At 46.8% G+C, this 25,395-nt stretch overlaps 1 long non-coding RNA gene and 1 pseudogene across 1 annotated transcript; both read right to left on the bottom strand.

The window, feature by feature from the left end:
- Positions 1-4,706: 4,706 nt before the first annotated feature.
- On the bottom strand, positions 4,707-7,710 carry LOC103644039 (uncharacterized). The gene is made up of 2 exons (XR_561444.4): positions 7,218-7,710; positions 4,707-5,046 (listed from the first exon to the last, which is right to left on the bottom strand). It is a non-coding gene; the product is annotated as an uncharacterized lncRNA (long non-coding RNA).
- A 1,837-nt stretch (positions 7,711-9,547) lies between these two features.
- Positions 9,548-19,753, bottom strand: LOC103645623 (uncharacterized; annotated as a pseudogene).
- Positions 19,754-25,395: the final 5,642 nt, after the last annotated feature.

Here is a 25,395-nt window from a genome sequence, read left to right as displayed (position 1 = left end):
GAAAAATCACAAACCCAAGAGACCTTAAAGGGATTCTTGAGACGGGCTCAAAACGAGTTCGGATTAAGGATCAAGAAGATAAGAAGTGACAATGGGATGAAGTTCAATAACTCTCAAATTGAAGGCTTTCTGAGGAGGAGGGCATCAAGCATGAGTTCTATTCTCCCTAGACACCTCAACAAAATGGTGTAGTGGAGAGGAAGAATAGAACTCTATTGGACATGGCAAGGACCATGCTTGATGAATACAAGACTCCGGACCGGTTTTGGGCTGAGGCGATTAACACCGCCTGCTACTCCATCAACCGGTCATATCTTCACCGAATCCTAAAGAAGACATCATACGAACTCCTCACCGGTAAAAAGCCAAATGTTTCATATTTTAGAGTCTTTGGTAGCAAATGTTTTATTCTTGTTAAAAGAGGTAGAAAATCTAAATTTGCTCCTAAGGCTGTAGAAGGTTTTTTACTTGGTTATGAATCAAACATAAGGGCATATAGAGTCTTCAACAAATCCACTGGATTAGTTGAAGTTTCTTGTGACATTGTGTTTGATGAAACCAATGGCTCTCAAGTAGAGCAAGTTGATCTTGATGAGCTAGATGATGAAGAGGCTCCATGCGTCGCGCTAAGGAACATGTCCATTGGGGATGTGTGTCCCAAGGAATCCGAAGAGCCCACACAAGCACAAGATCAACCATCATCTTCCAATCAAGCATCTCCACCAACTTAAGATGAGGATCAAGCTCAAGACAATGAAGAAGAAGATCAAGAAGATGAGTCACCTCAAGAGGAGAGAAATGATCAAGGGGGAGATGACCATGGCAAAGACAAGGAAGATGATCAAGAACAACATGGTCAAAGACCGCCTCACCCAAGAGTCCACCAAGCGATACAACGAGATCACCCCGTGAACTCCATCCTCATCGATATTCATAAGGGGGTAACCACTCGATCTCGTGTCGCACATTTTTGTGAGCATTACTCTTTTGTGTCTTCTATTGAGCCATACAGGGTGGAAGACGCATTAAGAGATTCGGATTGGGTGTTGGCAATGCAAGAGGAACTCAACAACTTCACAAGGAATGAGGTATGGCATCTTGTTCCACGTCCTAACCAAAATGTTGTAGGAACCAAGTGGGTATTCCGCAACAAGCAAGATGAGCATGGTGTGGTGACAAGGAACAAAGCCCGACTTGTAGCCAAAGGATATTCACAAGTCGAAGGTTTGGATTTCGGTGAAACCTATGCACCCGTAGCTAGGCTTGAGTCAATTCGCATATTACTTGCCTATGCTACTTACCATGGCTTTAAGCTTTACCAAATGGACATGAAAAGTGCCTTCCTCAATGGACCAATCAAGGAAGAGGTCTATGTTGAGAAACCTCCCGGCTTTGAAGATAGTGAGTACCCTAATCATGTGTATAAACTCTCTAAGGCGCTTTATGGGCTCAAGCAAGCCCCAAGAGCATGGTATGAATGCCTAAGAGATTTCCTTATCACTAATGGTTTCAAAGTCAGCAAAGCCGATCCTACACTCTTTACTAAAACTATTGCAAAACCATTGTTGTGCGCAATTGCTTTGGATGAGGCAAACCCTTAGGGACTATGGCTACAAATTGAGCAAAGTCCCTCTCCTATGTGACAATGAGAGTGCAATCCGAATGGCGGATAATCCCGTTGAACACAGCCGCACTAAGCACATAGCCATTTGGTATCACTTTTTGAGAGATCACCAACAAAGGGGGATATCGAGATTGCTTATGTTAGCACCAAAGAACAACTAGCTGATATATTTACCAACCCATTAGATGAGGAAACCTTTACCAAACTTAGGAATGAGCTAAACATTCTTGATTCTCGGAACTTTGATTGATGCTTTGCATACATAGCTCATTTATGTACCTTTGATCATATCCCTTTTATGCCTATGACTAATAAGTTTTTAAGTAAATTTCTACCAAGTCATAGATTGAAAGGGAAATGGAGTTTTCGGCGAAGACCAGGCTTCCACTCCAGTTTATTGGTATTATTTACCATTCGTCGTCACTCCGCACCGCTCTCCACTTTGGTATAATCTTCACTCATATTTACTTGTACCATTGGGGAGAAAGTAAGAAGGGCTCTCAATGTCTCTGTTTTTGGCGATTAATGCCAAAGGGGGAGAGAGTATTAGCCCAAAGCAAAAGGACCGCACCACCACCAATTTCAAAGTTTAAAAAGAAGTTGTTTTTAATTGATATCTTATGATGAAATATTTAAAAGAGTATTTTTCAATTAAAAGAGGGTTTTTCAATTGGTTAGTATTTTTCAAATTGGTATCAAAAATATTTGGTCTTCTTTCAATTGGTAAAACCCTCTTGAGTACTAAGAGGAGAATTTCATTCAGGGGGAGTTTTGTTTTAGTCAAAGGAAAAGCATTTGAAATAGGGGGAGAAAATTTCGAATCTGAAAATGCTTCTCGAAATATTATTCATATACCTTTGACTATTTGCAAAAAGATTATGAAAAGATTTTTCAAAAGAATTTGCAAAAAACAAAACAAGTGGTGCAAATGTGGTCCAAAATGTTAAAATTATCATATCAAACTTATCAGCTTAGAAATGCTTTCATTTCAAAATAACTTATGCACATCTGTCAAAATGCAAACTAGTAACATTTCTACACTTTGTATTTGCTTTGGTTTGTGTTGGCATCAATCACCAAAAAGGGGGAGATTGAAAGGGAAATAGTCTCAACATTTCCTATAATCGATTTTGGTGTTTGACGACCATCACAAACCTTGTGGACTAACCAGTTTGTCTAGTGATCATTCCACAGGTGCATAAGTTCATCTACAACTATTCTAAATCAACTGTTCGGAATACCGTAGATTATTCCGGACAGGACAAGCTTTTTGGAAAAACAGACTAAGCGCGGACTATCCGGGCCCTTACAGCGGACCGTCCGCGACACCAAGGTGACCCTCGGACAAGAACACTGCATAAAAGCAAGTCTACACTACGGACCGTCCGATGGAAAAGCAAGTACCGTACGAGACCAGGCGCGGACCGTCCGGTCGGCGCAGAACCGAAAAACCCGAAGGTGACGGGTTCGGTAAAATGAATTATAGCGTCCTCACAGACCGTCCGGGGTGCACGACCGGACCGTCCGCGACTGCCTTTATCTGATATCTGACAACGCATTTAATGCATAGTAGCCGTTGATATAGCCGTTACTGCTGACCGTTGCGATTGTAGTCGTTGATGTGCAGGGGCGGACCGTCCGGACCAGGGGCGTGGACCGTCCGCGGTTGGCAGAAAGGGGGCAACGGCTAGGAAGTGGTTGGGGGCTATAAATACAACCCCAACCACCTCCATTCACTTCACCCAAGCATTCCAATCCTTTGCATTCAATACAAGAGCTAGCAATCCATTCCAAGACACAATCAAAGCTTCAAATCTCTCCAAGTTCCACAATTGAGACAAGTGGTCATTAGTGATTAGTGACTTGAGAGAGAAAGTGATTCGTGTGTTATTTGTCGCTCTTGTCGCTTGTCTTTTGCAATCGTGCTTTCTTCCTCCATTCTTGTTCTCAAGACATTTGTAATCAAAGCAAGAGACGCCAAGTTGTGGTGGTCCTTGTAGGGGTCTAAGTGACCCAGTTTGATTAAGGAGAAAGCTCACTCGGTCTAGGTGACCGTTTGAGAGAGGGAAAGGGTTGAAAGAGACCTGGTCTTTGTGACCACCTCAACGGGGACTAGGTTCTTTGAAACCGAACCTCAGTAAAACAAATCCTCGTATCATCCGCTTTATTTCTTGGTTGATTTGTTTTCACCCTCTCTTTCGGACTCGGTTTTATTTCTAACGCTAACCCCAGCTTGTAGTTGTGCTTAAAGTTTGTAAATTTCAGTTTCCGCCTATTCACCACCCCCTCTAGGCTACTTTCAATTAGTATCAGAGGATGGTTCTTCATTTGAGTCTAACAACTCGAAGTGATGTCGGGAGATCACACCAAGAGGGAGATCGTGACCGGCGATTGTTGATGACGGTTGGAATAGATATAATACAGTTGATTTACATATGGGTGGTGTTACAAGTGTTTGCAATGCAGCACAAGAAATATATAACGCATTTGTGAATAAGGGACAAGGGGGCAATTGATGAACAGATTGTGAAGGTGGTAATGAGGACCACCGTCTATATAAGATCAAGTTGACATATTCAATTAGATGCTTAAAGTTTCTTTTCAGCAAGGATTGACATTCCGTTGGCATGATGAAAGTGAAGAATCTAATGATAATAGAGGGAATTTCAATGAAGTTTTGAAGTGGCTTGCAACAAATAATGTAGAGGTGGACAATTATGTTTTAAAGAAGGCTCTGAGTAATTGCACATTAACTATTCTAGACATACAAAATGATATTATCCAATGGTGTGCTATAGAAACTAGAAAACATATCATTCAAGAAATTGAAGAAGAGTGTTATACAGTTCTACCTGATGAGTCTAGTCATGTATCTCATAAGGAACAACTAGCACTTTGCTTGCGCTATGTTGATAGTCTAGGACACCCAAGTGTGAGCATTTTCTTGGAGTTATTCATGTAGATAATACTACTACTATCTCACTTAATAAAGCAATTTAACCTTTACTTATTAGTCACTGGATGACTATTACTCAAATCTATGGTCAAGGTTAAGATGGGGCTACCAACATGAAAGGAGAGGTTTAAGGGTTCAAAACTTTGATTATGAAACAGCTAGCTTTTGCTTATTATATTTATTGTTTTGCACATTGTCACACCCGGGTTCTAGGGGCACCAAAACCCGGGCGTAAAAATAATCACCAAGTATGCTGGGATCAAGCCTCACACATATGATGGCTCATGCTACAGAAACGAATGTCACATCTTTACTATAGGAGTTCTATACAAAATAAATAAATAAATACATCATACGAATACATCGATCCAGCAACCATAGTTGACTGGGAGACGATGGTCTAGACCACTCATGAACTCATCACAACATCCTTCATGCGCATCATCCTGCGGTACCTGTTCTTGACCTGGGGGGATGTGAGTACAGCGAGGGTAAGCTCACATATGTTCATCGCTCAACAAGTTGTGGGGAATAATGTGCATGAACACACCAAAGGTGGGAGCTCATGTGAAGTGTAAGGCTTACCAAAGAAGATGGTTAAAGCTGAGCATTGCTTTTAGAGTTGGTCAAAATTTTATTAGCAGTTACTAAGTATAAGTAGATACCAATCCAAATAAGTAAGAGATTAAAATTAATAACAATACCCATGATGCAATGCGAATGACAAATTAAGTTTAGTTTCATAAATTACTCATGTGAGGGTCCGAGCTGCTCATAACCTTGAGCACGTCTGATATACTAGTTTTACACTCTACAGAGGTTGCGCATCTTTACCCACAAGTCGTGTTACCCATTTGACAAGGGATCACGACTTCCCATTCATCTCTACCGAGGAGACGAGGCAGGGTACCACTACGAAGCCTTTACAAAGTTCCACTAGCTTCCGAAAACCCGCTACGGTTTCTGAGAAGGGCAATATAGGAATTCCTCATCCGAAAAGCCATTGCAGCATGATCGACCCGAGAACCTCCCTGTACACAGCTCCCCTACTGCCCTTGCCCCTTTCGGGTAAGATAGTCTTCCACTAGCTTTCCTAATTAGTTAGCCAAAGGCGTCTCATACCACCCTTATGGTAGCACTGTTTTCCCGGGTGGTCGCTCCATGTTCCAATTAACATAATAATCTTATCATGAAAAATAATTAAAACAACAGTATAACTAGAACATGATCATAATGTAACATTAATTTCCCAAAACCAGGTAGAGCAATAGCAAAACTACCCAATAGTGCTTTTGTTTGCAAGGTAGGGGATAAAATGCTAGGGAAACCTATTGGGTCCCATCAAATTAACATGAGCATGTCACAATGATTAACATGAACATTATTAGGTAAAGAAAAGTGATTAAGGGCACAACTTGTCTTAGACTCGAGATTCCAGGTACCAAGTTAGTCTTCAGATTCCCGTGACCTCATCGCTACTCGTAGCAAAACATACAAATAGACAAAGAGTACATAAAAATAACAATACACCAATCATGAGAACAAACAGCGTAAGAATCTTCTACGCGATGCTACGAGATCGTGGATTCGAGAACCACTAAATTCGGAGTTACAGTTGAAAAGATATGGTTTTATGAAGTTTTAGGTGATTAATCAATTAAATTATATTCTATGTTGATTAATATAAATCATGTGAGAAAATATTACAAATAAATAATCATTTTCATTTTTAACCCAAGTTACAATCGGATTAGAGATTATATCTTGGTCAGTTCATAATTATGGGCATATTTAACTTTGATTAGTATGGTTAATCTACTACATACATGTTAAATAAATATTTAATTATAAAAATGTATGATATGATAAAGATAACGTTGTGATGGAGTAGGTAATTTCATTCCGGAACCAACGCAATTTAAACGGATTAAATCGGAGTTAACATGATCCAAATATGAATTATCCATGCTTCTTATATTTGGTTTTATACTAAAAACAGATTTCTCTATTTATTTTTACATTTATACGACTTTTGGACCGCGGGTACCAATTATCCATAACCCAGGGGGTTAATGCGCTAAAATTTGTACTTGGTATCAGTTGTCTTCGAACTAGAAAGGATGGCGGGTTAATTTCCTAAAACTCTAGGGAATCTTTATGAATTTTGCCACGACGAAGAGGTACAGATCGAGCTAAGCCGTAGAATCTAAATTAAACGTCCCAGACTAGATCAGAGTCAGGACACCACGGCAACACTCGGATCGCAATCCACCGGTCCAAACCCAATACTGAATTGTTATGCACTCGTAATCGCTAGATCAAAGATCAATGGCATGGATCACATCGCACGAAACGGTATTCATAATCTAATTGCAACCATTCCTGTCGAGATCTACGGTTAGTGGCCGAGCTACTTCACCCCCCCCCCCCCCCCCCCCAATAGCTACCGTTGATCACCAGATCGATGGACTCCACACATCTTCTAGCTCCCGACCGCAAGACATGTCGGTGCAAGAACAGATCTGCCCCGACAGCTCACCGGCGCACGCGAAACCAGAACCCCGATGCCCGAACTCCAATCGGAGTAGCACAACGCGAAGCGGACATGACCAAGAATAGTTCTAGGAGTATTTTTACCGACGGTGGAGCAGTGGATAACTTCCCCCATGGCGAGATGTGGCTCCACAGGGAGGCCTACTCGACGGCGAGCGCGCGCGCCACCCCACGACCATCCCAGAGCTTGGCAAGGCCCAGAATACGCGTGGACCTATCCCGAGGGCCAGATGCTGGTTAGCCGGAGTTTGGACGACGGATCCAACTCTCTCTATCTCTTTTCTTGCCAGCGATTGATCCTCAGTTCTCGCCTATATAGCCATGGCTATGGACCAGATAACGACGGGGTTGGTGGCAGATCCCGACACACGCGGCGTGGAATCAGATTTGGTTAGGATTCTGTTTGAGTTGCGCTCGATGGGAAGAAGAACTGACTGCCGAGGGGGCCCACCAGTCAGCAACAGAGGGAGATACGCACGGGTGAGCGCAGTTGACGGGGTGGTCTCACCCGTCGGCGCCGAGGGAGAAGAGTTGGCGTAATCCGTGTGACTGGTCGGTGGGGGCCCGGCGTCAGCGCCAGGCACAGCACAAGCAACACGGGGGGACTGATGGGCCGATGGGTGAAGGGAATTCACAAGTTGGGCTGAGTGGAGGAGGAGGAGGCCCAAGCGAGTTTCCTCTTTTTTTCTTTTTTTCTTTCTAATTTCATATTCCAAACTCAAGTTTGTGTTTCAAATTCGAATTAAATTCAAGTTTGAGTTTCCAAGAAAATGCTCAAGCAAAACTTCAGCATGAATGCAACAATATTTTACTAATATATTTATTTATTATCATATTCGAGCAAATGCTTCTAGCTATGCAATTCACGCATAAATAGTTTGTTTTGGAGAAATTTAATATTCATATTATATTGTTCCCATAAGGATATGATTTGACTTGATCCCCTTTTTAAAAACGTAATTATAAATCAGTGAATATATAATATATGTAAAAATAAAGATTAACTAAAATCATGTATGTACACTTTTGTGAGCTCTTTATAAAGAAAAAAACCCTTTTTGCTTCAGGAGATTTAGCTTTAAAAATATTATTAATAGCCTCTTTTATTGTCTTATTCATTGATTTTTTTTAAATCCTGAAACAGAATTTCAGGTGTTACAAATTCTATCCCTTTAAAATAATCTCATCCTCGAGATTACTAAGAAAACGGATGCGACAAATTCTACCCCTCTCCTCTCTGCATCCCGCGCTCAGCTAACAAAATCTGGCAGCCGTGCAACAGCCCGTGGATCCCGGGATTGCTGTCTAGCCTCACCTCGAGCCCTCGGGTATAAGTATCGCAGCCTCCGCGCCCCCGTAAACCATAGGTCGTGCACCGAATGCAGGGGAAGAACTAGGCCGGTGGGGTCCCATGGCAGAGGCACGCGCAGAACCAGGGGAAGGGGATAACTTTGTCGACGGGGCCCACGAGGCAGTGTTAGAGGTGAGGCAAGAAATGAGGAGGCTAGCGACGTAGTTTGGTTGCCCACATGGCCCACACGCCAGCGGTGTATGGTGAGAGGGCCGACCAGGTGGTCCCGCCTACGAGGGTATCAGCCGGATGAGTGAAGCGCTGGCAGCAGGCCCCACACCGTCAGCAAGGTGGTGGGATGGCGCGGGTGGAACCAAAGGTGGGCCGAGATGGAATTGGCCTAGGTATAGGTTTATGTTTTTTTTCATTTTCTTTTCTTTTCTATTTCCTTTCTCTTCCAAATTGGAATGTTCAAGTCAATTTCAAATCTTTGTTTTAAATTTTAGATTTCCAATATCCAACATAATTCTAATGTAAATATAAATACTACTATTTGCAAAAAAAAATATTTATTTTCTCCCTATTATTCAATCATGGGAGAAATAATGAATTTATTATTATGCCCCTTTTTTTACTTATTTTCTGTTTTATATTTCCATTTACAATTTAAGGTCAAATTTAAGTTATGATGCCTTTATTCAAATAAAATGCATCACACAATTATATCAGCATGAGATGTACATTTCTTTATTTATTGGTTACTTGACTAATTTGATATTGTTAATTGAATATGAAAAGGGAAAGGAACTAATTAATCTCTAAAGGTTTCAAAAATTCCCAAAATACTTAACATAAATATGTTTATTTATTTATTATTTTTTCTCTGATACAAAATTTTGGGCTTTACGGTTTCTCCCTTCTAATTTTTGTCTACTTTATTTCTCATCCATTGATTACATAAATAGGCCAGTTGGTCGCCCCTATATAGCCAGAGATCCTTATCTCCTTAAAACTCTTCTAGAAACTCTCAACAACTATTAATTGATAACATTCTTAGATAATCTCAACTAATCTCCTACATAATCTCAACTAATCTTTTAATATTATCTCTAAGTATTCTTATCTAATCCCCTTGGAAGGCCCACGGCTGCTGCTGCAGCCCCTCCGTGGGCCTCTCAACATCATAGACACAGCAACATCCTTCCTCACTGGTGGTGGCTAGCCCAGTAATTGTGCCTAGGAGAAGATTTCCTTGCGTCAAATAAAATAGATATGTGTTTGGAACAAGAAACAAGTGAATGTGATCTTTTGCATCCGAATTGTTAATGCAATCACATTTGGGGCTCCTAGTCACAGTAACAACTAATTTCCCAAATATCCGCAACTAAATGTCCTTGAAGGCATTTTGCATCTTTTGCAGGAATATCATTTTCATACCGCATCTCTTGCATGTTCATATCAACAGGATTCATAGATATTGAATCCTTATTCACATTTATAGAAACATTTGGAGTAAATTCAGAAGATCTAAAACCAGAGAGCGCCAGTTTTTTCACGACAAACATCTGATAGCTCTTTGACACTATCAGCTACACTAACAATACCAAATAGATACCAGCCTAATACAAGGTGTGATAGCTCAGAGGTTTCATACACGGACCTCTCCTCAGCTTCAAAGCAATCAGGAAGGACATCCATGGAGTCGACATCAGTTCCATAGTATGGAGCATGGATTGCTGTGAACAGTTCGCTTTTGAGCCTATCAAAATAACCAGAGCCAGTGGCAACCCTCTTGGTAGCTATGTCGTCAATGGTAAGCCTGTACCATTTCAACCATTCAACGATATTGCTCTCTCGAGGTACCACAATGCCTGAGCCTGAATCACTTGGGTATACCAACTGAGATGAACTGGGGTGTTTCTGCACAACACGCCTCTGCGATCGCAGCAGGTCGCCATCGTAGCTCTTCACTGTGAATCTGGTAGAATCTGTCGTACAAAAGCCTGCTAATCAGAGCAGGAGCAATTTTTTTCACTCAATAATGCAAACTCAAAAAATTGGTCATCGTTTCACTCAAAATCACTAATCAGTGTGTTCATGGTAAAATTTAGAATGCACAGGAACGGAGAAAAGGCCTGTCAGCTTAGTCTAATTATATTTCCGTACGCGGTGATGATCTGAAGGAACCGTCAAGAACAAGCAGTCGCGGCGACGTCTGGGTGGGTATCTTTGGCTAGGAGATGGAAGGAGGCCTTGATCTCGACGCTGGAACTAGTCTCCCCAACCCTGAGGACCTCGTAGGCGCTCTTCCCCGCGAGGTCGGCGCTCGCCGGCCGGCCGCGCGCCCGCGTCACGCGAGAGGAGGAAAGAGCCGCCACGCCGCCGCCGATGCGCGGGACGCAGCTATCTTGACGGGCCGGCCCAACTATATGTTTAGCTGGCCAACGGGCCTAAAGCTGGATGGGTTATCTCTAATCGGTCCATTTTTCTGTTTTAAAAAAAGGGGCAACTTTTTAGGAAAAAATATAGGGTTGACAGAAATCTTTCGGTCCTAATCAGCGAGTGATCTTCTTATTATTAAAAAAAATTAGGCCCCAAAACACGGTTATTGGCTTAAAACTGTTGAGAAACCCTAATCAAGGGTTACGTTGGTAAATATCGAATATGTTCGTGAGTGGTAGCACGTCTTTATATATAGAACCTATACCCACATATGAGATACAGGATAGAAAGAGGCCAGAGGACCTAAACCTACATTTCGTGTCTCGTGTGTTTCTCTGTCGTGCTTCTGGGCAAGATAGACAGGTCTTCCACATCTTCTCGCAATTGTACTACTGACGGGAGGGAAGGGAGCAGATCTGGTGATCCATGGTAACGTAGTTCTCGACATGTTATCAGCACGCTCTACCTCGATGTTGTTGCGGATCCGATCTGCATCGACTCTCCACCACGCCGAATCGCCGATAGGACCTTGGAATAGCCAAACTGTTTTACGCGACAAGCTTCGATTCTCCTTCTACGCAGTTGAACGACTGCAGTATTGAATCAATCCTTCGCGACCGCTCTGGAGGGCCGATACTGTCGGTGTTTTTGGTCCGACCGCGCACCCAGGGTTGCCCCTCGAGGTGCTTTTTAGAGTAGGACGGTGTTACCGACTGTAGCTCGATGGTTCGCGCTAGATGCACGAGAGACAGTTGACAATTTTGTACAGGTTCGGGCCGCTTTGAGATGTGTAATACCCTACGTCCTGGCGTGAATACTTTGAGTGGTGGGTTACAGGGAGGTTCTCTACTATCGAGGATGTTAGAGAACTGAGTGGATGGTTAAGTGGTGAGATATCTTTTGAGGGGATGCCCCCTAGGCCTTATATACTTGACCGTGGGGCGTTACATGTGGATATGATAACAGTGTGAGCCTAAGTAATAGTGAACCGACTGAGCTTATCTTCCTATAATTTTGCCGACCTATCTCCGTTCGGTTCCGATGTATGAGAACACTGCGCGGAAAGGTCAGGTCACTGTTGCGGTTGCCCAAATTCATCGGGTCGTCTAGGCTTGCGTTGATCCAATCTTGTGTCACTCCGCTTCACTAGGCGTCCCTCCCTAGGCCCCCGAAGGAATGACCTCGCGAATTATTGGGCCCAAGGCCTTTCGTGAGGTTTTTTAGCCTTCCAGTGGACCCAGGGGATATCTGTCCCCCACAAGCCCCCGATCTTTGGGTTGATTTTGAAATAATCGGCCCGAAGATCCTAGGTCCAGCTTGCGGTTTTTTGATTTTGATAAGGAATTCCTTGAAAATAGGTCCGCCGAGCCATTGTTTCTGAATTCTGAGTGACTCGGTAGAAACGATCTTCTGTTGTTTTCTTCTGTCATTATTCATCAGCCTTTGCTTTGTTCCTCAGAAATCGGTGCTCTGTCTCAGGTTTATGCTTTAGAGGTCGGCATTCTGCTTTCTGGAATTCAGGATCGAAGGTGCACCCAATGGGTGTAGCCCCCGAGCTTCGAGTGGATTACTGAAAATAACCCACTCGAAGGTCTTCGTCTCAAGTATTTTCAGAACTCATGCTTTAGAAGTCAGCATTGTTTTATTTTCATCTCATGCTTTAGAAATCAGCATTCTGTCTTTTGGGGTTGATGATTCATTGGGTGCACCGGAGGTGCACCCAATGGGTGTAGCCCCCGAGCTTCGAGTGGATTACTGAAAATAATCCACTCGAAGGTCTTCATCTCATGCTGTTTTTAGAAATCATCCTTTCTTCTTCGTCGAATGCCTTAGAAAACAACATTATATCATCAACTTTATGCTTTAGAGGTCAGCATACAGTTTTGCCTTTGAGATCGAGCACGCGATCTGCCTATATCTTGTTAGGTTTGAAATTTATTTGATCTGCGACAGATTGGACGTTCGGTAGATGGCTCTTGGCTAGTCTTCATATCACTCCGTGCTTCAGTGCTTCTGTTGATTAGACTTGTACCTCATCGGCTATATTTGGCTTTCCTCTTATCTCCGTCGATATCTTCCTTCTGTCTTGAGGTATTCATTGCGTATACTGTATGGATGTGACTACTTGGGAAAATCTATTGAAAATTCCTGGACGTCCCCCCCAATGGGTGTGGGCAAGGGACGGCTTGGTGCGCTGAGCGTTTAGCAAACTGCCCCTGAGTAGTAACTTGACGTGACCGCGGGTGTAATCATATCGTCCAAGCAGTTGACTTGAGTCCCAATGGGTGTCGTGTTACGTGAAACGGCGCCAGCCACCTGACTTGTTTGCAGACGATTTGAATTGCTTATTAAATATTTGCGACTGTTCAGTGATTGTGGTAGGAGATGAGCGGTTGCCTTCTTCTTCTATAAGTAGAGCGCTTGTTTCACTGGTGTCTTCACACATCTCTCTGCCGCTTGCTGCTTGCTCTCTTCTCTTCTACTCCACCATGGGCAAGAGCAAGAAAGGCGGAAGCTCCTCGCACCATTCCGGCGACAAGCGGAAGCGCGAGCCGACTCCTCCTTCGGAGGACTTTGGCGATTCCGAGTACTCGGAGGAGGAGTTCTCCTCCAAATCCGAGGGATCGCCGGTCCATGCCTCTCCCCCGGCATTGTCTGACGACTCAGACGATTCCCAGGGGATTACTGCAGAAGTGTGGACCTACATTCGGGCCGTCGAGCGCGCTGGGCTCGAGGGCTCGGATGAGTCGGAGGTCTCCTCGGACGAGGGGGGCTCCTCTGAATCGTCCGAGGAGGGGAGCGACGGTGACGACGGCGGCGAGGGTGACGGCGGCGACGGTGATGGCAGTGACGATGGCAGCAAGGGCAACGACAAGGGCGACGGCGGCAGCGGCAACGACAAGGGCGGCAGCGGCAGCGGCAAGGCCAGTGGCTAGGAACCACTGGCTTAGATGTTAGTATGGTAGTAGAAGTAGTATTAGTAGAATAATGTAGTAGTAGTTAGTAGTATAGTATAATGAAATGTAATGTATTAGTGTAATGTACTGAACAGTGGGAAGAAGATCAACTCATAATGAGTTGGTTTTTAAGTTTGTGAAAACACTTCCTCTCCTTATATAATGAAGAAGACTTCTCCTCGTTTTGTGTGTGTTTCTTGCTTTTCCACTGTTTCTTTTGCAATTAGCTGATCGACTGTATTTGTGTTTAGAGTAACCGAGTCCTTTTGAGCCACCTCGGCGTTTTAGATATAACAGCCGAGTGATTACGGGTGACGTCGGCGTTTTAGAAGTAACGGTCGAGTTATACTGAGCCATGTCGACGTGTTTAGAAATAACAGCCGAGTGAAGACTAGTGACGTCAGCGTTTTAGAAATAACAGCTGAGTTATATCGAGCCACGTCGGCGTTTTAGAAGTAACAGCCGAGTGAAGACCGGTGACGTCAGCGTTTTAGAAATAACAGCTGAGTTATATCGAGCCACGTCGGCATTTTAGAAGTAACAGCTGAGTGATGACTGGGCACTTTTAGAATCGGTGCTTGGCCCGGGAAAACCCCATTTGTCCATGTCGTCGCATGCCTCTTCTTTCTGAGCCCTAGCCTTACTTTCCGCTTCTAGACCTCCTCTGTTTCCCTTTGATCTCGCTTCCGCTCAGTTCGCCGACGAGATTGAGATGGCGCCCAAGCGAAAGAGCTAGAATTCCGCCGCTGCGATTATTCCTCCCATCGATCCCAACAGTCAATTGCCTTTCACAGGTAATCACATGTCTGTTGTTTCCGAGTCGGACCTTCTCCATCTTGTTTCTGTCGGAGTTCTTCCCCAAAGGAGCTTTGCTCTGGGCGGATCTGTCGTGGGGTTACTGTCCCGACTGAGGATACCCACGAGTCCGTTATTTACATTCCTTTTCTCATCCGCGGCCTTGCTCTTCCTATTTCTCCTTTCTTTCACGGTCTCCTTGATTTCTATCATCTGAATCTGACTCATCTGAATCCCAACTCTATTCTGCAAGTTTCTGTTTTTGTTCACTTGTGTGAAGCCTATCTTGGAAGTCTGCCTCATTTTGGCTTGTGAAAGTACTTATATCATTGTCGGCCTGGAATGGCCGGGGGCAGCACCAGCTCGTGGGTGGTGCGAGTTTGGAGATGCGCCGTGGGAGGAAGACAGAGTACCTCGACATCCCACTCAAGGACAGCATCAAAGGATGGCGCTTGGAGTGGTTTATTGTAGAGAATCATGGCAAGTCCCTCCCCCCTCGGTCGGGGAGACAGCCGGATGTTCGTGCTCCAAGTTGGACTGAATCCCCCACAGACTTGGAGATAACCGAAGCCAGGGTTCTGCTTGCTGAAATTGGCTTGTTGAAGGAGAGAGGTCTGACTGCTGAAGCGGTAGTTGCAGACTTTGTTTTCAAGAATATTCAGCCATTGAAGGATAGAGCATACTCGGCTTATTTGTATAGTGGTGTCACTGATTCTACCCGGGTTACCAACAAGATGATTCCTGCTATGGATTTGGTGAGCCAACTGGAGATGATTCTTAGAGGCAAAGTGTCAAATATTGGTGCTCCTGTTGCATATTCTGCCTGGAATCTGCCACCTTCCAAGACTTTTTTTTCAGTTTTGTGTCCAATCCTCCTGCTAGCGATAGTGGCCTGGGTCTTAGAATGCGACCCTCCCCCGAAGAAGTCGAGGCTCTGGTTGCTTCACTTGGTGATCTCCCCAATGATGAAAGGCAAGTTCACTTTGAGATGCCTATAAACCCGAGTGATGCAGAGATAAGTGCTATGCCGGACATGTTGGCTGAGGATTCATCTAATTTCGTCCCTGCTGAAACCATAGCTATTGCAACTGTCCCCGAGCCTGAAAAGACCTTGACTGCTCAAAAATCTGATGGTGCTCGCCCAAAGCGCCTTCGCCCGGCCAGTCATCCAACTGCTCCTGCCGAGGGGAAGAAGAAGAAAAGGAGGAGGCTTCGACGAGTGTCATGACTGAATCAGGATGTCGGCCCTTCTGCTCCTGCTGCTGAAGAAGTGCTAGTGGAACTTTTTACAGGAGCTGATTCCAATGGGTGTGACCCTGCTGACACTGACCCCAATGGGTGTGACCTTGATGATGCTGATCCCAATGGGTGCAATCTGGCCGACGCTGACCCCAATGGGTATGTTGTTCGTATTGTTGACGAGGATGAGGAAGAAGAGGATGAAATCCCCTTAATTCGGAAAAATAGTCGGCATTACCTAGTCAGTGGGGGGAGTAGTGATATTCCTTCTCCAACTTTGTCTGCTCTCATTTGTCTGCAAGAGTTGTCCATAGAAAATTTTGACCAGGCTCTCGAGGATATGGTTCCTGAAGATCTGCTGTCCGAGCCAACAGATGGTGGTATGATGGACATTTGCATTGACATTCCTGATGTGGAGTTAGAGTTATCCCGAGCAGCGTCTCGTGCCTCGTCGACCTTGGAGTGTGGTCTTCAGAGTCAAGAAGCTGGTCTAGGTTGCTCCATTCCCATGGAGGTGACTGAGAATCCTTCAGCCATAGAGGTGGCTGCTGCAGAGAACCCGATCCCCAAGGATGGCGCCAGCGATTACCCAGCCCCCGAGGGTGTTGCCGGCAATGATCCGGCTCGGGTGGGTAGCGCGAGCTACAACCCAGCCCCCGAGGGTGCTGCCGGTGGTGATCCGGCTCCAATGGGCGATGCAGGCTGCGACCCAGCCCCCGAGGGTGTCCGAGCGGGCTCCCCTTCTCATACCTCCATGGATGTCCACGTCGGGTCTTCTCCTCCACATTCTGATTACATGGCAGCAGCACATGCTTCAAGTCAGGAGGTCGCCTTAGAGACCGGCATACCCAATGCTAGAGTTTTGATTCCTGCTGGTGATGTTGAGTTGATCCCCTATGATGCTCTTCAGATTGCCTCGGCTGATATTCCCTCATCGAGTCACCAACTGGTTTCTCATGATTTGGGGCTTCCTTCATTCTTCTCCAATCTTTAGGTAACTTGGTTTTTCCTGATCTGGCTATACTTCGGGCGAAATATTGTCTTTGCACTCACTTGTTTTCAATACCAGGCTTTGGTTGACGAGATGGCTGATCAGCTGATATCACAGGGTGCTTCTGTCCTAGAAAGAGCTCTGTCTCTGATGCATTGGAATCCAGTGCTACTTCAGCGACGGGTATCTGAGTTGGAGATGACAAATGCTGGTTAGTGCCTCTGTTTCTTCTTTGGCTATGTGATTAATCTACTTTTTACTGAATATCTTTCTTCAACCATTTCTTGCTAGATATGGTCCGGCGGTACTCTGAGCTCGAGGAGAAGTACTCTCAAGGTCAGATGGACCTGGCTCGAGTTTCTGCTTCTTTAGACGATGCCAACTTATTGAATTCCTCTCTCAGTGCTTAGCTTGACTCTGAAAGGGTGCCTAACGAAGTAAGTTTACTTTGACTTTCTCTGCTGTGTTATTACTGCCCACTGGGTATCTGAGAGCTGATTTTTGTCTGCAGGAAGAAAAACGTGCTCTTGCAGCTTCTCGCGATAACCTTGATAGGTTGTATCGCGATGCCAACAATTCTTTGACTATCTTGGAGAGGAGCCATCGCTTTACCATGGCAGACTTGGATAATCATCGTTACAAGCTGCAAGAGTCCCAGGATGAACTCATTCGTGTTAGGCAATTGGTGTCAAGCAAAGATTCTGTCATCAAGGATCTGCGCGCTTCCAAAAGATTAGTCGTCCAGGAGCTAGAAACTGCTCGGCTGGCTGTTAAGGCTGCTAAAGACACTTCTACCACCTTGAAGGCTCAGCGCGACAAGGCTATGGACAAAGCCATTCGCGCGGGGCGGATCTTGATGAGAAGGTCGGGTGTGATTGTACCTGACGACATAATTGCTGATGTCAACTCTGTTCCTGACTCTTCGAGTCGCCCTTCATCAGTTGCTCCTGAGAAAAACATTACTAAGTAGAAACACTGAATACATTGTGTATGTGGTCAATGTGCTTGAATATTCTGTTAGAAAATGTTCTCGGTACTGAACGCTGTTATTATTTTTCTGTTGTTTGAATTCAAAAGTCGTTATGATTGCAGAAGTAAGTGCAGTGTGATGGTTTTGAAACTTCTTCCTATTTCGCGGGGCATAGAGATCGCCCTAAGACGAGCAATCGCAAACGTGCTTATGCTGAATCGAGTGGTCGCGAGCATGTTGCACCCCCTTAAGTCACTGCCGACTTAAGTCGATTGCTTCGTTAGTAGGTGTCGGTACCCTAAATCAGGGGTACCCTCTCCTAGAGCATGAAGACACCGCACCCATGCGACGTCTCCTAGCCACGCGGAGGACGACGCCTGACCCCACCGGGTGAGGCGGTCCGAAGGGTGCCATGTGGCAAGGAGAGGCACCACATCTCAGTAAGTTCGGACCCCCAAAGAAGGACACCGGACCCCTATATACATATAAGTCCGGAGCCTCCGGGTAGGTCCGAACTCCAATAGGGCCCCGAAACGAGGAGGACCCTGGTGTGTGCAGGGGTCTGGTACTGACACGTGTGCGGGCCTTGCCCTCCACTTCCCGCTCAGGTGGAGACCCACTGCTTGTGGCCCATGACATAAGCCACCGGGCCGAAGTCGTGCAGCCCCTGCATTTATTGAGGAAAAGACGCGCCGCCTGCCACTACACTGACGGGCGACGTGCCCTCTCAGCATTTAATGTGTCCTGTCCCATCTGCTGGCAGGCGGCGTCAAGGTCATCCAGCAGGCGGCGCGCCTGCTGGGTATGCTGGCAAACAGTGCGCCCGTGCCGAGCGGCGCGCTATACTCATCTTCTCTTCTTCAAGAAGCTTCCCCAGCACGCCAAGGACACGCAGATCTCTAGCGTCAGGGCATGGGAAGATTGCCCCAGCAGCGAACATTAGAAGCTTCAAGTACATTTTGTCCCTGGGCTCACATATCGGGGCCCAGTCCCTTTGTGCATGCCCTCCTTCAGCTATAAAAGGGGAGGCACGCGACACTACAAGGGGGAGGTCACTTAGACCTAACTTTAGGCAGACACTCACAAGTTCATACAAGCTCCGAAGAAATACATCACACAGTGGAGTAGGGTATTATGCTCCGGCGGCCCGAACCACTCTAAACCCTCGCGTGCTCTCGTGTGTTGATCCACCAGTCTCGTAGCAAGCAAAACGCTTAGGCCCCTCCTCTCTTTAGGATTTAGGGCGGGTGCAATCCGCCACCCGGCCAGGGAGATTTCCTCTCCGACATTTGCCGCGCCAGGTAGGGGCAGGCTTCAAGTTTTGTCTTGTTTTCTCACTCAGCATGATGGTGCGGATCATGGAGCACGCGTCGAAACTTCGGAGGATTTCGTGATGGAGCAAGAGGTTGCATCCTCCGCGCCACGAGTGCCCGACCGCCCCGACTCTGGGACTGCTGCCATGCACGCCGTGCAGTAGCACACGCCAGCGTAGGCATCCCGGACTCCGTCAAGGGCAGCGCCTACGGCGCTGTCTGCGGCCAGAGAGTTGCTACGCCACCCCCTAGCTCCACGGCATCACCAGGGGCCATGAAGCAGTGGTGTGACGACGTCGACCGGCTGCTCGGCATGGCACATTCTACTTCGACCAGGTCAAGGCCTCGGTCATCCCGGCGCCAATGCGAGGCGACGGCATCTGTGCGCTCGCCCTCCGTAAGGGGTGCATAGACCGACGACCTTCGTGCGGAGCTCAACCGTAGGCGTACAGGAGAAGACGCCCGGGTCTCTTTGGAAAGGGCGCGTGAGCGCCGTCAGAACATTGAGGGTCACAACCTCGACCGAGATTTCGCTGCGGAGGCACCGCAGACACCCGTGGGCGCCCGGTCCCAAACAGGTGTCCCCTTGGCCAGCGTGGGTTGCACCGCCCTCGCAGACCATCTTCGCACGGCGTCATGGCCACCCAAGTTCCGGCCACACCTGCCAGAAAAATACGATGGGACAACAAACTCATCAGAGTTCCTGCAAGTATATGTCACCGCCATCACGTCAACAGGTGGAAACACCGCCGTAATGGCGACATATTTTCATGTCGCCCTGTCTGGACCTGCCCGGACTTGGCTCATGAACCTCGCCCCAGGATCAATCTACTCCTGGGAAGAGCTCTGTGCGCGGTTCGTGGCGAACTTCGCCAGTGCTTATCAGCAGCACGGTGTGGAGGGCCACCTCCATGCAGTGAGGCAGGAGCCAGGGGAGACCCTCCGGAAGTTCATCTCCCGCTTCACCAAGGTGCGAGGTACGATACCTCGTATTTCTGATGCTCCATCATCACGGCCTTCCGACAGGGGGTACGTGATAAGAAAATGTTGGAGAAACTGGCCACACATGATGTGGAGACTGTCCCCACGCTCTTCGCCCTGGCGAACAAGTGTGCCAGAGCTGCTGAAGGCCGGGCATGGCACTCGACCCCACAAACTGGGACCACCCAGACGGGTGGTTCAGGTGCCATTCCCCGGGACGGCAGAAAAAAAGAAGGGTCGTGGCTATGAGAAGCCACAGTCTACCGCGCTGGTTGTCGCAGCTGCGACCGGGGGCCGGGGCGACCGCAACAAATGCCCACGGCCACAAAGGGGTAACGGCGGCTCGTGCCCTGTACATCCCAACGGTCGCCACAGCGCTACGGAGTGTCGCGAGATCATTGATCTCGCGAAACGCGCCAGCGAGCGACGTGAGCAGTCTTCCAGAGACGGCTCCCCACCTCGCCGTCGTCCTGGCAAAGAAAAGGTCGACGACGGCGAGGTGGCTGCGGCTGAACAGTACCTCGGGTATCAGTCACCCGAACGAGACCTGAAGGACGTCTTCGCAAAAGACTCCCACTCCGATGGCGATGACTAGGCGGACCACCGACGAGACCCCATGTCCCCCGGCCTATGGAGCTGAAGCCTGCCTTCCTCCGGAAACCCATCTGGATTCCCCACGGGTCCAACTTTCTGACAGGTTCATCCAGGAGGGACCACAGCCAAAGGCGGGGCCTCCTTCGTCAAATGCAGATAGGAACCCAGGGTCGGGACCTAATCTTACGAGAGTACCAGACCAAATTAGGGCTATGTAACACTCCCCCAGCTGGGAAGGACCCTTCATGGTAATGGGAGTACCCCGACCCAAGGGCAACTGTCTAGCTACGACCGAAGGAATGCCTCCCCCAGTGTCGAAATATCTCTAAAAGTTTTATCTATAGAGCAGGTCTGAGGGGTCGAAGTTTTTCCCTTTTGTAACTAGGTAGTGCATACGGGTACGCCAACCCGGTGGGGTCTGCCCCCATAAACCCAGCCTATTGGCCCGCACCCATGCATGATTAGCTATAAAGGAAAATGAAAGGGAATTAGGCTTACACCTAGTCCCTAATTAATTTTGGTGGTTGAATTGCCCAACACAAATATTTGGACTAACTAGTTTGCTCTAGTGTATAAGTTATACAGGTGCCAAAGGTTCACACTTAGCCAATAAAAAGACCAAGTATTGGGTTCAAACAAAGGAGCAAGGGACAACCGAAGGCACCTCTGGTCTGGCGCACCGGACTGTCCGGTGTGCCACCGGACATGTCCGGTGCACCAGAGGACTCCGACTTCAAACTCTTCACCTTCGGGAAATTCCAGAGGCGACTCCGCTATAATTCACCGGACTGTCCGGTGTACACCGGACATGTCCGGTGCTCCAAGGAAGAGCGGCCTCCGGAACTCGCCAGCCTCGGGAATTTATTGAAGCTGCTCCGCTATAATTCATCGGACTGTCCGGTGTACACCGGACTGTCCGGTGTAACAGCAGGGCAACGACTATTTCGGCGCCAACGGCTACCTGCGACGCATTAAATGCGCGCGCTGCGCGCGCAGAGGTCAGGCACGCCCATACTGGCGCACCGGACAATCTACGGTGCATGTCCGGTGCGCCACCAGACATCCAGGCGGGCCCAGAAGACAGAGCTCCAACGGTTGACCCCAACGGTTTTTGGTGACGTGGCTGTCGCACCGGACATGTCCGGTGTGCACCGGACTGTCCGGTGCGCCATCGAACAGACAGCCTCACCAAACGGCTAGTTTGGTGGTTGGGGCTATAAATACCCCCAACCACCCACCATTCATTGCATCCAAGTTTTCCAGCTTCCAACCACTATACAAGAGCTAGCATTCATTGCAAAGCACACCAAAAGAGATCAAATCCTCTCCCAACTCCACACAAAGCCTTAGTGACTTGAGAGAGTGATTTGTAGTGTTCATTTGAGCTCTTGCGCTTGGATCGCTTCTTTTTCTTTGGCATTCTTTCTTGTGATCAAACACTCACTTGTAATTGAGGCAAGAGACACCAATCGTGTGGTGGTCCTTGCGGGAAGTTTGATTCCCAAGTGATTTGAGAAAGAGAAGCTCACTCGGTCCGAGGGACCGTTTGAGAGAGGGAAGGGTTGAAAGAGACCCGACCTTTGTGGCCTCCTCAACGGGGAGTATGAGAGCACCTAGAGGGGGGGTGAATAGGTGATCCTGTAGAACTTCAAAAACTTAAGCCACAAAACTTGGTTAATTGTTAGCACAGTAATTTGCCAAGTGGCTAGAGAAGGATCTCAACACAACACAATAACCAAGAGATATCAATCACAGAGAAGGCACAGTGGTTATCCCGTGGTTCAGCCAAGACCAACGCTTGCCTACTCCACGTTGTGGCGTCCCAACGGACGAGGGTTGCAATCAACCCCTCTCAAGCGGTCCAAAGACCAACTTGAATACCACGGTGTTGCTTTGCTTTTCTTAATCCCGCTTGCGAGGAATCTCCACAGCTTGGAGCCTCTCGCCCTTACAAAAAAATGTTCACAAAGAATCACGGAGCAAGGGAGGGATTAGCAACTCACACACGACACAAAGATCACAGCGAATACGCACACACAAAACCCAGACTTGAGCTCAAGAGACTAGCACACTAGAACGGAGCTCAAATCACTAGAATGTCGAACAAGTGCGCACGAATGAAGTGTGAGTGATCAATAATGCTCAAAGGATGCGTGGTTTTTTTCCATGCGCCTAGGGGTCCCTTTTATAGCCCCAAGGCAGCTAGGAGCCGTTGAGAGCAATCTTGGAAGGCTGATCTTGCCTTCTGTCGACTGGCGCACCGGACAGTCCGGTGCACACTGGACACTGTCCGGTGCCAGATTTCTTTCCTTAAATGTCGAAGCCGACCGTTGGCAGACTTGGAGCCATTGGCGCACCGGACATGTCCGGTGCACACCGGACAGTCCGGTGCCATCTTCTAGCCGTTGGCTCGGCCACGTGTCCCGCGCAGATTGCGCGGCCGACCGTTGGCCCGGCCGACCGTTGGCTCACCGGACAGTCCGGTGCACACCGGACAGTCCGGTGAATTTTAGCCGTACGTCGCCGATGAATTCCCGAGAGCGGCCACTTCGCTCTGGCGCACCGGACACTGTCCGGTGCACCACCGGACAGTCCGGTGCTCCCAGACTCAGCAGATTCTTGGCTGCTCGAGCCAAGACATTTACAATTGGATTTTTCCTGTTTCCAGCACTTAGACACAATACATTAGTCCATAAAATAATGTACTAAGTCTGAGAAACATACCTTTACTCTTGAGTTGTACTTTGTCCACCTTTTTACACTTAGGCACTTGTGTTGGACACTAAATCACCAAAACACTTAGAAATGGCCTAAGGGCACATTTCCCTTTCAATCTCCCCCTTTTTGGTGATTTATGCCAACACAACATAAAGCAAGTAGAAAAAGTACAAAATCAATTCAAATTAGAACTCAAAATTGTTTTGATTCAATTTGACATATATGGATCACTCTATGCCACCACTTGGTTTGTTTTTGCAAATCAAACTCAAATTCCTATCTCTAAGTCAAATCCACTTGTAGAGACATGAAGAGAGGTTTTCCAAAGAACTTTGATCAAGAATTTCAAAAACTCCCCCTTTTTCCCATAATCAACACTTCTCCCCACAAGAGGCCAACTTTTGACATAAGAGACACTAAAAAAGTTTTGCCAAACCAAAAGCTCTAATCTACTATTTTCAAAATTTCTCAAGTGGTAGCTGATCCATCTATTGCTTTGGCCCTTTATTTTCTCCCCCTTTGGCATCAAACACCAAAACGGGATTAATCTTGGCCCTTTAACCCCATTGCCTCACCAAAATCTTCAAATAAGAACACAAAGGCAATAAGAGTATAAAGATGAACTTGGAGAAGTTACTCTTTTCATCGGAGTGCAGTGGAAGTCTTGCATGGTCCAAGTCCACCTTTTCCCTTTCAATTCTCCTTGGAGACTAAAACAACCAAACTCAAGTACATGGTTAGTCTCAAAGGGTCAAGTTGTAGCACAACTCTCCCTCAATATGTGCATCACTTGCAAACAGGACTTGTGAGGTCCAGGGAGTGTTTATACAACTTGAGCACCACAATAAGCAACAAAATGCATAAGGAACATGATCAAAGGCATAAACACATGTATGCTATAAATCAATCCAGGTTCCGCGAATCTAAGACATTTAGCTCACTACGCAACCTGCAAAAGGTCTTCTCATCTAGAGGCTTAGTGAAGATATCGGCTAGCTGGTTCTCGGTGCTAACATGAAACACTTCGATATCTCCCTTTTGCTGGTGGTCTCTCAAAAAGTGATGCCGGATGTCAATGTGCTTTGTGCGGCTGTGTTCAACAGGATTTTCCGCCATGCGGATAGCACTCTCATTATCACATAGGAGTGGGACTTTGCTCAGATTGTAGCCAAAGTCCCTGAGGGTTTGCCTCATCCAAAGTAGTTGTGCGCAACACTGTCCTGCGGCAACGTACTCGGCCTCAGCGGTGGATAGGTCAACGGAAGTTTGTTTCTTAGAGTTCCATGACACCAGGGACCTTCCTAAGAATTGGCACGTCCCTGATGTACTCTTCCTATCGACCTTACATCCAGCATAGTTGGAATCTGAATATCCAATCAAGTCAAAGGTAGACCCCTTTGGATACCAGAGCCCGAAGCAAGGCGTAGCAACTAAATATCTAAGGATTCGCTTCACTGCTACTAAGTGACACTCCTTAGGATCGGATTGAAATCTAGAACACATGCATACGCTAAGCATAATATCCGGTCTACTAGCACATAAGTAAAGTAACAACCCTATCATTGACCGGTATGCCTTTTGATCAACGGACTTACCACCTTTGTTAAGGTCGGTGTGTCCGTCGGTCCCCATCGGAGTCTTTGCGGGCTTGACATCCTTCATCCCAAACTGCTTTAGCAAATCTTGCGTGTACTTCGTTTGGGAGATGAAGGTGCCGTCCTTGAGTTGCTTCACTTGGAACCCAAGGAAGTAGTTCAACTCGCCCATCATCGACATCTCGAATTTCTGCGTCATCACCCTGCTAAACTCTTCACAAGACTTTTTATTAGTAGAACCAAATATTATGTCATCGACATAAATTTGGCACACAAAAAGATCACCATCACAAGTCTTAGTGAAAAGAGTTGGATCGGCTTTCCCAACTTTGAAAGCATTTGCAATTAAAAAGTCTCTAAGGCATTCATACCATGC

The sequence above is a fragment of the Zea mays genome, chromosome 1 (genome assembly GCF_902167145.1).
Source record: "Zea mays cultivar B73 chromosome 1, Zm-B73-REFERENCE-NAM-5.0, whole genome shotgun sequence".
NCBI lineage: Eukaryota > Viridiplantae > Streptophyta > Magnoliopsida > Poales > Poaceae > Zea > Zea mays.
Note: the sequence above shows the minus strand (reverse complement) of the source record. Positions and strands in the feature narration are given on the sequence as shown.